This window comes from Aythya marila (assembly GCF_965140915.1).
Source record: "Aythya marila genome assembly, chromosome: 25".
Classification (NCBI taxonomy): domain Eukaryota; kingdom Metazoa; phylum Chordata; class Aves; order Anseriformes; family Anatidae; genus Aythya; species Aythya marila.
In genome coordinates this window covers 4,105,162-4,122,027 of record NC_139066.1, presented here as the reverse complement: position 1 = coordinate 4,122,027, position 16,866 = coordinate 4,105,162, and positions in this window count along the sequence as shown.

The window sequence follows — 16,866 nt, the reverse complement described above, 5'->3', positions numbered from 1 at the left end:
CCTTGCACAAACTGCACAGAAGCAGCCCCCGACTGCTGCAAGGTTTTGTAGAAGCCAAGAGTTTCCGTGCCTCACTTTCTCCTATCTCATTGCTGAGGCAAGTTGTAATGTCTAGATAGTCTAAATCAGATAAAAAGAATGGGAACTGCATCGTGCACCCACTGCCAGGACACTTTACATACAATTCAGTGGGAACAGTAAGATCAGCCCTCAGCTACCCTTCTGCCTGGACACAGATCTGCTTTTTCCTGCAAATTTGGAGCTGCAGGACAGTAACGCTAACTGAATTCAGCAGGACCAGTGTTGCCTGAGTGATGGGCAACACAAACAGCAGTGAGGAACAACACCAACTGCAAGGCAGAGGGTTTAAGCAGGAGAACCCGGAGGAGATGCGCAGAGGTGAGGTAATGCAGCCATCCCGATAGCCACACCTGCGCCGTGTTATTAAGGGATTGAGCCTTGTGATTACAGTAATGCAGCTGGACAGGTATTAGCGTGAAAAAGCAGCAGAAAACCAGGAAGGGAGACACTGCGCTGTTTTATTCTTTGCTCGGAAAAAAAAAAAAAAAAATCCTTTTAGTGGTGTGGCGCCAGGTCTTGCAGTACACAGTGGAAAATCGCACGCCCAACCAGCTGGCCTGCCCGGCTCCAGAGATGTCATTCACGGATAAGAGGAGTTATTCTTTCTTTTAACAGAGGTGCCTGTGAGGTAGCGAAAGAGTAAGAGGGATTAGGAAGCCTTTTGTGATTTCTCTCCTGTGGTGATCTCCTTCCTTCCCGGGCCCCCTCTGGCTGTTTTCTCGTTCTAAGCACTTAACTGATTCTGGAGTTGCTAAAACATTCCCAGAGCCTCACCCTTGGTAATTCATAGTGCCTCCTTTCTTTCATCTGTTCCCTCAAGGACACAACAGCAACAACCCTGTTAGCTCCCAGGGACTTAGCAAAGAGTCGCTCTCGGTCCCCAGCAGCTTGCAGAGGGGTTTTAGGATTTTTCCAGGTAGCCCCCCTGGGAGCAGAGTAACCAGAAGCAAACCCCAGATCCTCCCAGCCCGAGGCTGTGGTCTCTGACAGCACCTCCTGGGAGCTGCCCTGCTTCACATTTGGGGTCTGGGCTCTTGGGACGCACACGTGCCACATCTGAGGGAAAGGAGGGGATTGGGAGCACCCCGGCACCAAAAAAAAAAAAGGCAGAGTACGTGGATGTGTGCGCTCAGCTTGCAGCACGGAGCCGTGCAATCCATCGAGGCTCCGAGCAGCGTTGGCTGCTGGCCCGCTTCCCTCCGAAGCGGGGGGTTTGGCGTTTCCCAAAAGTCCCCGTGGCACAGCGTCGTGGGGGAGCTGCGTGAGAGCCATCCCTTGGCCACCCCTGCGCCGGGCTGCTCCAGGTGTGCTGGCTTCGCTCGTGTTCCAGCTCCCAGCGAACACCCTCCGGCTCCAGGCAGCTCCTGCCTTGGCCCCGAACCCCTCGTGTCAGCCCAAACCTGTGCTCTCAGCTCCAGATCCCTGCTCGGGTCACCCCCCATGATTTAGGCTAAGTCACGAGTCAGCCTGGAGGTACAGCTGCCATACAGAGAGGCAAAACCCCACAGGAAGGAAATAGCAGGATTTGGGGCTTTTATTCTGCACCATCCGAGTTCAGATGTTCAGCCCACGTTTAAGCTCTCTTATTACAGCCAGGAAGAGATCAGGACCCGGAGGTCGTCCTGCAGAATCGGCTTTTCTTGGTCTTTTCTGAGCGACGTGCTGGCAGCCCGCTGCTGCCCAGACCTCTAGCTGGGTGCTGCTCAGCAATCCCAAACTCAAATCCCAAACCCTGGGGGACCAAAACCCTTCGCACCGAGCTGCCCTCACGCCAAGCCCTGCCGGCAGGGCACGGTGACGCAGCTGGAGCCGTGCCGGAGCCGCGTGCGGTGCTGCAGCTATTTTGTGCTACGGGAGGAATTCAGCCTCCCAGGCTCTCCTGAAACACTCGCCCACAACAAATTCCCTTGAGATAAAAATACATCATCGCGCTCGGGGGAGATGGTATCGGTGTCTGCTCCAGCGAGACGCATGTCGCAGATGTTATCTCGCCCTCAGGTGTGCTGCAGGGTGGGATGGAGAGTGGGACCGCTTGGATTGCACGGGACGGGGGACGGAGGGGAAATTATCTGCTGGGGGTGGGCAAGCAGGAAGGCAGCGGTGAGGGTTGGTGTGAAAAGGCCCAGGGTCAGCAGTGTTGCAGTTGCCTCAAACAATAGCACTTAATTGGGCTTTTAATGTAATGAATAAGAGCTAATTAGGAGTCATCGGGTTTCCCCTGTGGGCCAGGTTCTCCCGAGTGCATCTCAGCAATTCAGAGCTCGGTAGAAACTATCTGAAGGTCACAACCCTGAGAGCGATGTCTCCTGCAGGAAGGGACCGGCTGGCTGGGGCTGCGCTCTGTGACTCTGAACAACACCAAGATGGGTAACAAACGCACCGAGGCGTGGAGTGAAATATGCTGCCTTTGTTCCTATCTCGCCTGCTGATTCTTTATCAACTGCTAGGACGTGTCCTGACAGCCCCCACACATTATCTGCAAAAAAAAAAAGAAGCCTTCTTAGATTTGTTACCATGAAAGGAAATTTGGTGATGTGCATGCAATGGAAATTCCCTCCTGGGCAGGCTCGGGGCGTGGAGCCATGGGGCAGCGGGCACAGCCTGGGGGTGGGACCGGCTGGTCCCTAAGGTCCCAAACCACGCCGTGACCCTGCAGTTCTGTGACCTTGTGCTGTCCTTCTCCAAGCTGGGTCCCACCAGCGGTACCTCCAGGCCTTGCTGTGCCTTCAGGCAGCCTCCACCAGCAGCCAGAGGCAGTCCCACGGCACCACCGGGCTCTCAGATTTTTCCTCCTCTCGGTGCGCATGGAAGAGAGTGATGCTGCCCCGTGCCGGCTGGTGTCCCAAGCCATTAGCAGAGCACCAGCCCGCAGCGTGGGCCTGGCCCTGCTCCATTCGGTGCCTCGGCTCCCCAGTGAGCACCTCCCCAGAGCTCTGAGCCCAGCTCTGCCTGGTGCAGCGTGGCGTGGGCCGAGGAGATCCCACTCGGAAGCGATCCCTGGTGAATCAGCGCCGAGCACGCGGCCACTTCGCGCGCTGCTGCTCGGCTCGGCCGAGGGGACGGGTGGCACTGAGCAGTCATCTCGGCTTTGCTCAGGGGGGGCAGACCTGGCTGGCGCTGGGTGGGCTTGCAGCAGGCATTTTGATCTCTTTCCCCTGGCCCTTTTGCAGTTTTACACCCTCGGGGCCACCCAGGCGCTGCGACCTCCCCTCGTGTCGCCAGCTCGCCGAGCCAAAGTCTGGCTGAGCGCTTTTCTGCTGGCACCTTTTAGCCATGAGGTTTTAGCCGTGAGGTTTTAGCCATGAGGTTTTTAGCAATAAGGGTGCTAAAGCGGTTTTAAACACAACCAGCCTCGTCTTCTAAGGCCTGCTCAGCCCTTCTGTCCCTGCCAGGGGGCGAGGACCTCCTCGGCTGTGAGCAGCTCGCCTCCCTCCGCGGCGACTCCCCGAGCTGGGACCAAAAGTGGGGAATCCCTGGTCCAGATCCCAGAACCCTGCCCCTGAACCCCTTTGAGGTGCTGTCAGAGCCATGCCCAGGGAGCCCTTGGGTCTGGTTCTGGTAAAGGAGAGGCAGGCGGACAAAGCCGTGCTCGTGTTCCCCCAGACAAAGGAATGTTTCGTGTGTCTGAGGCAGAGCCAAACTCCCGAGGTCTCACAGGCTGTTTGGGCTCTATCTCCACAGCAAACTCCAACCTTCGGAGTTTCCCACATTATTTTTTTCTTTCAGCATCTGTCTTCCAGATAAGCAAGCAGCTCCTGCGTTTCCTCACCCCTCGGCTCGGTGTGGCAACGCCAGCCCGCCCCGTCTGCTCGCTCCTCTCACCTCGGAGCGGGGCAGGGAGCCGGGCACCTCCTTTCCCATGCTGACTGCAGGCAACGAGTGGCGGCTCCAGCTTTCATTCTTCGCCCCCACCCAGCACCCACGGTGACTCCGAGCCTCCCAGCCACGCAGGGTGAGGCCGAGCAGCCCCGAAACACCCGCGGAAGGGCAGCGATCGCCCTCCTCCAGCTCATCCCTTCACCCTGCCCTGCGGCGCGGCCGCTTACACCCGGTGACCCCACGGGGATGTGACGGGGACCCCCCTCCGGGATTTTGTGCCCTCCTGGTCCCAAAGCTTGTCCTGACCCCCGTGCAGAGCCACTCCACGAGCATGGCCCCGATGACACCGGAGTTTGGGTGCAAGCGATGCCCTGGCAGAGAGCAATTTTCTAGGGAAATCCCACTCCTGTGGTGGGGTCCTGGAGCTGAGCTGGGCCCTCTGGGAAGGGAAGGGAAGGGAAGGGAAGGGAAGGGAAGGGAAGGGAAGGGAAGGGAAGGGAAGGGAAGGGAAGGGAAGGGAAGGGAAGGGAAGGGAAGGGAAGGGAAGGGAAGGGAAGGGAAGGGAAGGGAAGGGAAGGGAAGGGAAGGGAAGGGAAGGGAAGGGAAGGGAAGGGAAGGGAAGGGAAGGGAAGGGGCTGCCCCAGCCCTGTTGCATTGGGGTGACACATGCCACTGCCCCCGGAGCAGTCCCTATAAGCTGCGCTGTCACTTCCCACGCGGTTGTAACGATTTGGCCGCTCGTTCATGCATACTTGGCGGGCGGTTTAATGAAGTCATTAATCAGGCTGAAGCAGCCGGTGCTTGAGAGGTGCCCGACCACAAATTTCCCTGGCAGCCGCACAGCCTCGTGTGGCCCCGACCTCGCCGCTGCCCCTCGCCCTGGTGCCCCCAGTGCTGAGCTGCACAGCTCCACCCGGGAGCCCCGATGGTTTGGAGCCCTGATGGTTCAGAGCACTAATGATTTTCCGTAGGGGACTTCAAAGAGAGAAGACAAAGCCTCCTGTCAGCTGGCTGGCTGGCATCAGGCAATTACCTGCCCGCGCTTGGCACCGCGCTCTTGCCTGGAGCGCAGCTGATCCTCCTGATAGGCAGCAGTAATTACGGGCTGCATCCTCCCAAGCTGCTCTTTCCCCTGTTTTTTCTTCCTTTTTTTTAAAAAAAAAAAAAACAAAGAACTGCGCTCGAGCAGCCACTGCAGGGAAGGGCAAATGCTTGTGATCCCCCCCCCACCCTGCTCCGCACCGCGCAGCCCCTGGCGAGCCCTCGGCAGCCCCAGTGGTGGTGCCAGCAGCTGGGGGGGGCCCAAAATGATATGGGGGTACAGGGACGTGAGTGGGGGGACGTGCTGGAGATGCTCTGGGACTTTTCAGGTCCTACCATAGGGCTGTGCTATGCCTTGCAGGGACCCGCTGGGGTCTGCCGAGCCCCGCATGGATCCACTGAGCTCCCCTGAGCCCTGCGGGGACCTCCAGGGACCCCCTGAGCCTTGCTGAGCCCCTCTGGGATCTGCTGCAACCCAGCAGGGAACCACCGAGCCCTCCAAGGACCCTCAGGGACCTGCTGAGTCCCTCAGGGACCTCCCATGCTTACAGGAACCTCCCTAGGGCCACCTCCGGGACCCCTCGAGCCCCTCTGGGACCTCCCTAGGACCTCCTCTGGGACCCCCTGAGCCCCCCTGAGCCCCTCTGGGACCCCCTGAGCCCCCCTGGGACCCCCTTAGGGCGTCCTCCGGGACTCGCTGAGCCCCCCTGGGACCCTCTGGGACCCCCTGAGCCCCCCTGGGACCCGCAGGGACCCCCCCATCCATGCGGGCGCTGCCGCAGGGCGCAATCGCTGCCCACGGGCGCCCTCCGCTGGCTGCGCTGCGGCGCAGCGGGGCCGGCAGCGGCTGCGGGGGGGGCACCCATGGGTGCTGGGCGGGCTGGGGGTGCTGGGGTCGGCCGAGGGAGGGCTGCAGGGGTCGAGCTGGGGGCGTGCAGGAGGGTGCTGTGGCGCACGGGAGTTTGCAGGGGTGCAGAGGGTGGTGCTGGTGTTGTGGGGGAGCAGCTGGGGGGTGCTGGGGGGGGGCATTGGGGTGTTTGGAGGGTGCAGGGGGGTCATTGGGGTGTTGGGGGGGGTGTTGGGAGGGTATTGGGGTGTTGAGGGGGGTGCTGGGGGGGCATTGGGGTGTTCCGGGGGGGTTTTGGGGGAGCATTGGGGTGTTCACGGGGTGCTTGGGGGGGGCATTGGGGGTTCAGGGGGTTTTGGGGGGGGGCACTGGGGTGTTCGGGGGGGTGCAGGGGGAGCAGGGCTGTGCCGGGGGGGTGCAGGGGGTGCTCCAGGGTGGGCACCTATTCCCTGTGTGCTCACTGAGAGCAGGGCCAGCTGCCAGCACCCTGCGGAGAGGGCACGGAGCACCGCAGCACCGCAGGTTTTGGGCGCCCCAGATGTCCCCGAAGCGGGGGCCCTGGGGGGCTCTGCACCCCCCACGGCCGGGCTCATCCCCGCTCCCCCGGCAGGCAGCAGCCCCCCAGACAGTACCTGCGTCCTGCCCGCATTGCTGGGCCCTCGCCCTGCCCGAGGAGGGGGAGAGGGGAAGCGTGCACACGTGTGAGGGGTGCACACGCGTGTGCAAGCATGTGCACGCGTGTCCGTAGCTGGTTCTGATTCATCGCCGCCGATGGCACCAGGCGCTGCTCAGCGTGCTGAGCTCTCGGGGTGTGATGTGGGCCCCCCCCGTGCTACCATGGGTTTTCCATGGCTGCTGCCCCTGCCCTGGTGCAGCCCCCGGCCCCCCGCCTGTTACCGACCCCAGCAGCACGCAGATTCCTGGCAGCGGTGTGCAGGAGCCCGGCCCCATGGCACAAGGCTCCCCCAGGCACTGCCAGCCCCATGCAATGGTCTCTCTGAGAGCCCCATGGGGTCCTGCTCCCCACCAGCGGAGGTATTTTGGCACCCGCTGGCTCACAGCTGCCCAAAATGTGTCTGTGACCCCCTGGCAACGTGCTAAGGATGGTGCCTGCGGAGCTGACCATGATGGGGGGACGCTTTAGGGGGCTGCCTGAGGGATGCACACCCCTGCACAGCCAGCCCCGTGCTGCAGAGCCGGGAGCAGCCTTTCCCCTGGGTCTGGTGAGACCCCCGGGACCGGGGCGCTGCGTGCCCAAACGTGGAGGAGGCTCAGTCCCCTGGGCGAGGACAGCGAGGGCGTTTTGTGGGTGTTCACCAGCCCCGTGGGACGTGCAGGAGGCAGGACACGGAGCCCCCCCGTGCCTTCAGGATCCCAGTGGGGTCCCCCCCAAGCACCCGGGCTCCGAGTGCCCCCATCCATGCCGTGCGCCCTCGGGTCCCCGTGAGTCACCGCGGGCGCGTTCCTGGGGCAGGAGGGGACAGGAGCTGCAGGGACAGGTCGGCTGCGTCAGCCCCCGCTCGCTCCCACGCCTGGGGCTGGGGCGGCCCGGCTCCAAGCTGTAACTTGCCTGGCGGTAATTACAGGGGACTTCAGAGGATTTGCATTCCTTCCCCGGCCACGCCTGGGAAACAACTTTCACCATCAGGCAGTTCCTGAGAAAGAGCTTTCCACCTGCATGGCCCAGCCCAGGACGTACCCAGGGAGCTCTGCGGGCACAGGGGACGTGGGGGCTCTGGTGGCCCCGTTTTGGGTTCATCCTGGGCACTGCAGGCAGCCCCCTGCCCTCTCCTGCTGCCCCAGGAGCTCCCACAGGTGCTGGGGAAGGCTCGTTTCTGCCCTTCCCCTCTGCAGGGTGCAGAGCAGCTCAGTGCCCCGACACAGCCGGGCTCTGCGCGTCCTTCCCCAGGGGCTCCGAGCATGTGGGGCTTGGTGGCACAAAGCTGGGGGCATTGCACCAGTGCCCCCAGGAGATCGGAGCCTTGTGCGTGGCCAGGGCTGGGCCATATGGGACCTTTGGCCCTTGCCCTGCTTTGGCAGAGGATGGCTCCCCGGTGACTGCTCTGGATCCAGGCCTGAAGAAGGGGACAGGGTGACCTGTGGGGGACAGGGTGACCTGGGGGGCCCGGGGCGCTGTGGGGCCGTTCCTGTTCAGGGCACCAGTCTGCCAGTACCCAGCAGGGAGTCGGCATACCCCAAATCACAGACAGGGCTGGACCCGCCGAGCCCTTTCCAACACATGTTGTCCCTCCTGGGAGCTAAACCAGCAAGAAAGGACCCGAGTCCTTCCCATCCCCTGCGCCTTGCCCTGTCCCCCATGACCCCAAGGATCCAGCACCATTGCACAGCCCTGGCTGGAGCTGCCAGCTCCCCAAACTTCATCCACCACTGTGTTTCCCAAACAGTGCCAGGGACCCAGCGTTGAGGTCCCCATGGGATCGCTGGGCGGTTGGCACCGCTGTCCTGGCCGGTGCGTGCCGCAGCACCCTGCGCTGAGCACCGGGAGCTGCAGGAATGTGAGCTTCCCCCAGGACCGCTGCGTGTCCAGAGCCAGTCCCAGGCTCATCTACAAGTCCTTGGGACGTGGCTCACCCCAGCCAGGCTTTCACAGAGCTGGTACAGAGCTGGCACGGCCAGCCCCCCTTGCATCTGCTGCTGGGACCAGAGCTTGGGGCTGCAGTGGGGCCAGGCACAGCCCGAGAGGAGCCCCAGCACGGAGCAAGGCACACGTGCCCACACCATGGCCATGCTACAGCCACGCACAGCACGTGGGTCCCACGCCTCGGGGCTGCTCCACGCTCACTGTGCACTTCCCCACCTCCATCCCCTCCCCACCTCCCTCCTCCCCGTGGGCGCAGGGACCCCAAACGGGGCTCGGGGCATGATCGGGGGCTCTGCAGGCGGGGGAAACGGGGGGCGTCGGGGCTGCGAGTGGCTCCTGGGAACTGCTGGGAACGCAGGGAGCCAGCATGAGCACCCAGCCCAGGGAGTTTTGCAATCAGGAGCGAGCGGGTGGCTTCCTTTTTAGGCAGCGAAGCGGCGGCTCCCGCGGCACACACCTGGCTGGCAGCGCCGGCGAGGGCGGCGGTGGTGACGCGGGTGATGGGAACGCGCCGGCGGCCCCCGCCTCGCTAATCACAGCCTGGCGCTGGGCGTGGGGGCAAGCCGCGGCAGGGCGGCGGCAGGGCGGCCACGTCAGCTAGAAGAAACGCGGGGCTGACGCAGCGGGAGCGCACCCCGATGCGGCCTCGAGGGGCCGAGGGGGTCTCCCGGGCAGCCCCGTGCCCCTGGGGCACGGTGGAGAGCCCCCAGGTTGGGGAGGTTGCGGGTGGATTTTTGTTCCTGCTCTGGGTTAGGATATGAAAAGCAGAAAATGAAACTGAAATGGAGCCGTGATTGGAGCAGGAGGGCCATGGGGGAGCGGGGAGCCGGGCAGTGCCTGCACCCGGCTGTGTCACCGGCTGGAGGGGGCAGCCGCCCTCAGACCCGTGGGTTTCATCCAAACCCTGCTCCCGGCTCGGGGTGCCGCAGCCTCCAGCCAGGGTGAGCGCAGGACTCAAGAGCAGCAGCAAACAGCAGCAGAGATGCTTGCAGAAAGGCAACAGCTCCATCACAGCCCGGCTGTCCGGGGCATCCCCGTGCCACCAGGGCTGTCGGGAAGGCTGTGCATGTGTCAACTGAGCAGTGCCTGTGCTCCGGGACTGCAGAAATCACCCAGTGCAGAGGGGCAGGGGAAAAAAAGCAGCCCAGAGCACTGCCTGGAAGTGCCTCGGAGGAGAGGAGCTGGGGGGATTCAGGATCTCCCGGGGAAGGCACAGCCCCAGCTGTGATCGCTGGGGTGCTGCCACTGTGCAAAGGAGTTCAGCGCTTTGCTCGCCACTGTCTCCTAGCCAAAAGAAGGGGCTGTGGCCAAGCTGTGGCCAACCTTTGCACAGCCTTTGAAGGTTTCCCTGTCCCCCAGCCAGGCTGGCACGGGCTGGCTTGCTGAGATAAGGGGCCTGAGCACCGTGAGATAGGCAAAGCTCGCTGCTGCTGCACCCCAAAAGCCACCGGAGCAGCACAAGGGACAGACGGCTGCAGGACCTGGCAGCACGGGGACCCCTCTGACCCCATTCAAGGCACCAGGAGCACCCATCCCAGGGTGCTGGGACCCCGGAGCGTGAGCGCTGCCAGCTCCCATCCCGGCTGGGCAGGGCGGGTGCCGGAGCCAAGTGTTTTGTAAGAGGCAAATAAATCCCTGCAGCGCCGGGCGCCGTGCCGGGACGGGGCTGCGCTCTGCCAGCCGTGCGGGAAGGCGCTGGCCAGCAGCCAGTGTTTGGCCCTCGGGGAGTTGCTGTGTGTAGGCAGGGCTGAGCGTGCCTGGCCACGGGGCCGGGAGGGGCCGCAGGGGTTGGGGTGCGCTGGTTGAGGCTCACACCCGTCGTGGGTTTTGCCTGGTAAGTGAAAAACAAAGTGGGGCAAGGCGGCTGCTGACCAAGGTGTTTGGTCTGCCCTGCCCCTGCTCTCTGCTCGAGTCAGCAGAGTGGGGATTGCCGGGCTCTGCTGTGTGCCTGTTTCTGCTGATGATGCCCCCAGAAGCCCTCGTCCCTTTACCCCTGGCCCAGCAGGAGGTGGCTGCAGCCCAGAGATCTCTCTCCCATCATACAGGACAGGGAGCCTGGGCTGCCTGCGAGCTGGGCTGGTTGCACGGAGGGGCTGATTCCTGCCTCGGCAGGAGCAGGAGCAGGAGTAGGGGCAGAAACAGAAGCAGGAGCAGGAGCAGGAACAGGAACAGGATCAGAAGCAGGAGCAGAGGCAGAAACAGGAGCAGGGGCAGAAGCAGGAGCAGGAGCAGGAACAGAAGCAGTAGCAGGGGCAGGAGGGAGAGCCCCAGGCTGGGCTGAGCTGAGCCAGGCAGTGCAAAGCCGGAGGGAAGGGGCTGCTCCTCCCGTGGAGAACTTGGAGACCCCCGGGCTCACGGCAGGGCTCAGCCCCCCTGCCCCTGCCTTGGTCCCCCTTGTGCGAGGCAACATCAGGGCACGGGGCTGTGCCTGGGGGCACCCGGAGCACGGTGTCACTGCCTTTCCCAGAGCATTTGGGCTACCCCGTGGCTGGGCACCCCAGCAAGGGGCTGGCATGGGCTGTTCTGTGTCCACAGACCTCCCCGGTGCTGGTGCTGGTGGTGAGCATCCAAGGGACCAGCAAAACCCAGCTGCCAGACCCACCAGAACCCCAGCAAAGGCCCTGCCCGGGTCTCTCCATGACCCAAAACCTCTCCCTGACGTGGAGCAGGGCTCCACGTGCACATCCCAGTCGTGTTGCAGGGGTAGAAGCAGCAGGAGATGTGGTACAGCCCCAGCTGCACCCCCTGGCTGTCCCGGGATGCCCCCCTCTGCCCCACCAGCACCTCTGCCCCTTCCCACGGCACCCGGAGCGGCTCAGAAGCGACGGTGTGAGCCAGGTGTGAAAAAGTGCAACGCAGCAGGGCACACCCGGCGAGAGCACGTCTGCTGGCGTGTGGGAACACAGCCGGGACTGAGGCACGGAGGTGCTGAGCGGGGCTGATCCACCCGGCACGGCCGGTGCCAGGGCTCTGCGTCAGCCCCGTGCCACCGCAGCTCCCCCTGTCCCGGCTCCTCCAGCTGCCCTCAACGCCTCCTCCGAGCCCCTCCGGAGCAGAAATCCCTCTGGCCTTGCTCTGTGTCACTGAGCGAGGTGGGGGCAGCCCTGGAGGGGGGGGGGACAGAGGTGGCTCTGGGGGTGGCACGGTCCATGCCCAGGTCACCGTGTCCTGGAGCAGCAGCCCAGCTCCGCACCAGACGCCCCCAGGGCAGGCAGGGGGTTTGCGGGGTGCTGGTGGTGGGAGCTGCTCCCCTCCTCCTTTCCCCCCCGTCTCCCTCTCCCCACTCCCCTGCTGTGGGTTCGGGCTCTGCTGTTGCTCCCGGCTGATGCTGGGTCCCCAGGGAGGGCTGGGGCTGCGCGGCGACCCCGCTGCAGTGGTGGGCATTTGGTTAATGCCTTCCCTGATATAAAAGAGCTGACTGCATGGGGCTGGAGCCTCAGCTGGGGGCAATTCCCCACTGCAGGGCAGGTTCTGGCACCGCAGGAGTGAGCCAGGATGAGGCCAGGGCTGCAGGGGGGCTTTGGCTCCCCTTCTCCGCAGCAAACCCACGGCACCCCCCAGCCCCAAACACAAGCGAGCGGCCAAACCCACAGCACAGGCACAGACCCCGGGGACGAAGCTGCAGCCCCCAGTTGTGGGGGCTCCCCGACGCCCACCCCCCAGCCACGGTGAGGTTTTTCCCCACCGGAGGAAGCTGCCTGGCCCCGCTGTGAGCGTGCAGGCAGGGAGAGGCTGAGCAGGGCTTGTGCCTGCTCGCAGCACCCAGCGGCTCCCCGGCGCTGAGCCCCGTGCTCAGAGCTCTCCTGGCACCTCGCGGAGAGCAGAGGTTTCACAGCCGGGTGTCGAGGAAGAGGAAGGGGAAGCAGGGAGGGAGGAAGGCTAGGTAAAGGAGAGATGGGCACTGCTGGAGCCCTGGGGGCTGCAGCTCAGCACCGAGCCCCGACCCCAGCCCCGCAAAGCCTGGGCTGCGTGCACCCCACTAGAAAACAGCAACAGGCATGAAGCCGGAGGCAAATTCCTGATGGAGGGTCCCCGGGTGAGGCAGGAGCCAGGGGTGGCCTTGGGACAGGCTGCGGTGTCCAGAAGGATGCTTTGGAAACTGCCTTTGAATGTCCCCGTTACAGCCCCTCTGTCCCTGCAGCATCCCACAGACAGGAGGGTGGCACAGAGAGCATCCCCCGGCCTTCATCATGGGTGGGCAGAGGTCGTTTCCCTCGCTCATTAATTTTTTATTTTTATTTTTTTCCCAGGGTTTGCAAACTTTGGGATGTGAATTTCCAGGAATTCCCACGTGCAGAAAGGGAAGGTGGCCTCTGAGCAAACAGCGCGGGATGCCCTGCGCTTCCGCTGGCCCCGTGACAACCGGGCTCACCCCGGCCGTGCCCCAGCGCTTTCCAGGAGCAGGTTAATTAATCATCAGGGCTAATGACTGTCAGCGCTGATTAATAGGATCAAACGGCGTGCGTCAAAAATCCAGCTTGTCCCGAACCTGGGTCCGTGCAGTCACGTGGAGACTGCAGGAAGGATGCGAGAGGAGAAAAGCTGATTTGTGGGTGCTAAAGGCCGGGAGGATTCCCTCCCATCCCTAGAGCACAGCGTTGTGGCCTCACCAAAGGCTAGTCGCCCACCCAAAAGCACCCAGGACCCCGCACACAGGGTACACACACGGTGCCCTCGGGGGCTTTTCCCCTTGCAGCTCCTCTGCAGCCGCAGCACAGGCGCTGGGCAGCCCCAGCCCTCTCCGTCTGTGGGTTTCCTCGCCGCAGAGCCCGGCCGTGCCCCGTCTGTGCCCCTCATTTCCAAGGTCTGAGGTGGTTTCCAGAAGCCAGCCCCAGCCCCGAGCACCACTGGGGTGCCGTGGGACCAGGAAGGCAGGACACAAACCGCTCCAGGGGCTCTCCGCTCCGCCTGGTGACCCCAAAACGCACCTGGAAGCTCCCCAGACACTGCCACAGCCCCACGCACCGAGATTTTCCTGTGCACAGAACTAGTGAACAGCCTGGAGGTGGTTTTATTTTATTTTATTTTTTAATTTTTATTTTATTTTATTTTATTATTGATTTATTTTGTTTATTTTATTTACTATATTTAATATATTTTGTTTTATTATTATTTTATTTAATTTTATATATTTTTTGGTATTTTATTTTATTTTATTTTATTTTATTTTATTTTATTTTATTTTATTTTATTTTATTTTATTTTATTTTTAGGATTTTATTTTAGTATTTTTATTTTTTTCCAGGCACCGGGCACAAAAGCTCCTGCAGCAGCTCAGCCTTACCTGGCGGCAGAGCTGCTCCTGCACAGGAGAGCAGCATTGCCACCTCGTGGGGAGCGCGGGACAGGCATCTCCTGCCCTGAAGGACGGAAAACTGGTGTTAAAAACGTTGAAACCATTTCTTTGGCAGTGGCCAGCCCCACACCAGCGCTGGGCCCAGCTCTGGTACCCACACACTCGCCTTTTTGGTGTTTTACCAAAGGTTCTGGGGGTCTGGTGGTGAAGATATGAACCCTGATGTATGGTATGGATGCCAAATCTGCAGTGACACTGATAAATCATCGCTCTGGCACATCCTGGCCCAGCCACGAGGCCATTCTGCCCACCAGCAGGCAGAAGACAAGAAGTGGCTGTGACTCCATTGCCTATTTGTGACTCCAAATAGGCTGAGCGGTCTTTCCCCCAGCAGAGGCACTTGGAGCAAGATGCGCTGGAAATGCCCAATTACCCCTCTGGTGCCTGGGCAGCCCAGCAGGAGGCTGCTGGAGATGGTTTCTGCTCCGGGAGAGGAGGAAAATGTGATCAGAAGGGGAGGAACGAGAGCCACACGCTGCTGGAGCGCTGCGGCTGTGGAGCACGTTGACAGCGGTGAAAATAATCCAGTGCTGCTGCTGATCCATCACACGGGGACACAGGAAGGTGACGGATGCCTTAGGAACACCAAAATACAGCAGGAACACCAAAATACAGCAGAAACACAAAAATACAGCAGGAACACTCCGCCTAGTGCACGATAAGTGCTTTATCTGAAGGCCCCCAGCAACGATGCGACACCCAGGCCGTGCGGCAGCTGCCAGGCCCCACTGATGGCAGCGCTCCCAGATGCCAAGAACCTGCCAAAAAATACCCGATATTTCCAAGGGAGCTCCAAACGCAGGGCAGGAACACCTAACAGCAGGAGCTGAGGCTGTGGGAGATGTAAAAGGAGCTGAACAGCTCCAGGATAAACAGCCCCTGGCATGACCCACACCGACAGAGCCGTGTGCCTGTAGCAGCGATATTCCAGCCCTATGTGCAGCTCTGACCAGCTCCCAGAAGAGACTTTGTGTTCTGTCTGGATCTATATGGCTTCTGACCCCGTTATTAATTGTGTAGGAGATTTGCTGGCCTTCATATCTGTGGTTTCGGTGTATTTTTAGCGCTCACGACGCAGCTTTGGGCTGCCTGGGCCATCCATCTGCTGCCGGCCCCATGTGGAGGCGGTGCTGGGAGACGCTCGCCGCTTCGTGAGGGGTTTTGAGGCACACGGCAGGCACCAGGAAGGCTGGAAATGATCTCGGCAGCTCACACTGAACACCGAGATGCAGGCTGCGGGCCCCCAAAATTAGGATTTGGGAGCAGGATTGAATGTGCCTGGTTTTGAAGGGCATTTGGTCACATCCCAAATGTGTGCGGGGTTTCAAGGGAAGGACCTGAGGCCTCTCTTGGGCTCATTCCCCTGCTGAGATGGCTCCGGAAAATGCTTTTGTCTCAGCGCATCCCCAAAGCTTGCCCCTCCCCACGACGTGATCGGGGTGATGGGGATGTCCTGACTAAGCCAGGACGTCACAATCCCTCATCTGCCCTATATGACCAGGACCAGGGAGGTGACGAGGGGTGGCCAGGCTGCGCTGCCCAGCCAGGACACACAGCAAAAAGGGGCCAGGGGACACCAGCTTGCCCGAAGCACCAGGCAGGAAGCACCAGGAGCCCCGTTTCTGCCGTTTCTTGAGAAAAAAAAAAGCTCCCTGGCCTCAAGGGCCCACGTGAGGTGACGGGGAAGGGGGATGTGGCGGTGTCACCCCCCTGGGACAGCAGCGGGTGGGATTTGTGGGGCTGCCAGTGATACAGGGAGACGGTCGTGGGCCCCCCCTGTGCCCACCATGGAGGTCACCACCTCTGTCCCCCTGGGGGCTGCTGAAGGGGGACAGAGGGAGCAGGGCCCACATTGGCCCCTGCCCCCTCCCCATCTTCAAGTCCCCCCCGTTGTTCCCAGTACCCCCTGTCCCCAGGTCCCCCCTTTCCCTAAGCCCCATCCCCCCTCCCCCGTTGTCCCCATGGTCCCCCCCCCACTATCCCTAGGCCCCCTTTTCATCCCTAGCCCCCCCCAGCTGTCCCCAGGTGTCCCCCCCTTTGTCCCCAAGCCCCCCCCCACTGTCCCCACGCCCCCTCCCTGTCCCCAAGCCCCTCCTTGTCCCAAAGACCCCCTTGTCCCCATTACCCCCACCCTGTCCCCAGCCCCCCCTCACTGCCTCTAGCCCCCCTCCTTTGGCCCCAAGCCCCCCCCTTGTCCCCAAGCCCCCCATTTGTCCCCATCCCCCACTCCCTGTCCCCAAGCCCCCCCGTTTGTCCCCAAGCCCTTTTCCTGTCCCCATTACCCCCTCCCTGTCCCCTGCCCCCCACTTTGTCCCCATCCTTCTCCCTGTCCCCAAACCCCCCCCACTGTCCCCATTCCCTCCCCCCCCCCAAAGCGATGCCCAGGCCCCCTCGAGGCTCAGCCGCACCGCGCATGCGCCGCCCTGCCTCCCTCCCCGCACCCCCCCCTCCCACCGGCGCCCTCCGCCGCGCATGCGCTCCGCTCCCTTCGCCCCAGCCTAGGGCGCGGCCGCGTTCGCCCGCGCGCCGCGACCGCCCCCCTCACTTCCCCCCCCCTCCTCCCCACTCCGGCGGGGCAGCCAATCACCGCCCTCGCTCGCCGTGCGTGCTGACGTCACGGCGGGCAGTATATAAGCGGGCGGCCGCAGTCCCGCCCCCCTGACAGCGTCTGCAGCCGCCGCCGCGAGAGCATCCTCCGCGCCCACCGCCGCCGCCTCAGCCACCGCCGCGCCGCCGCCTCAGCCGCCGCCCGCCGCCGCCGCCTCGCCGAGGGAAGGGAAGCGTATCGTATGTCCGCTATCCAGAACCTCCAACCCTTCGGTGAGCGCCCTTTGTGCGGCGGGCGGCAGGGCCGGGCCTGCGGCCCCTCCCCGGCCGGGCCCCGCCCCGTGGCGCAGTTGCTATTCCCGGGGCCGGTTGCGTCAGCCGAGAGGGGGGGGGGTGGGGGGGGTAGAGAGAAAGGAGGGGGCGTGGCTTCGCGCTGACAGACGGGCGGGGTGGCCAATGGGGAGCGCGGAGGGGCGGGGCGGCCGGCTCTGATGGGCGCTCTCCGCAGACCCCTTTGCTGATGCAAGTAAGGGTGATGACCTGCTTCCTGCCGGCACTGAGGACTACATCCAT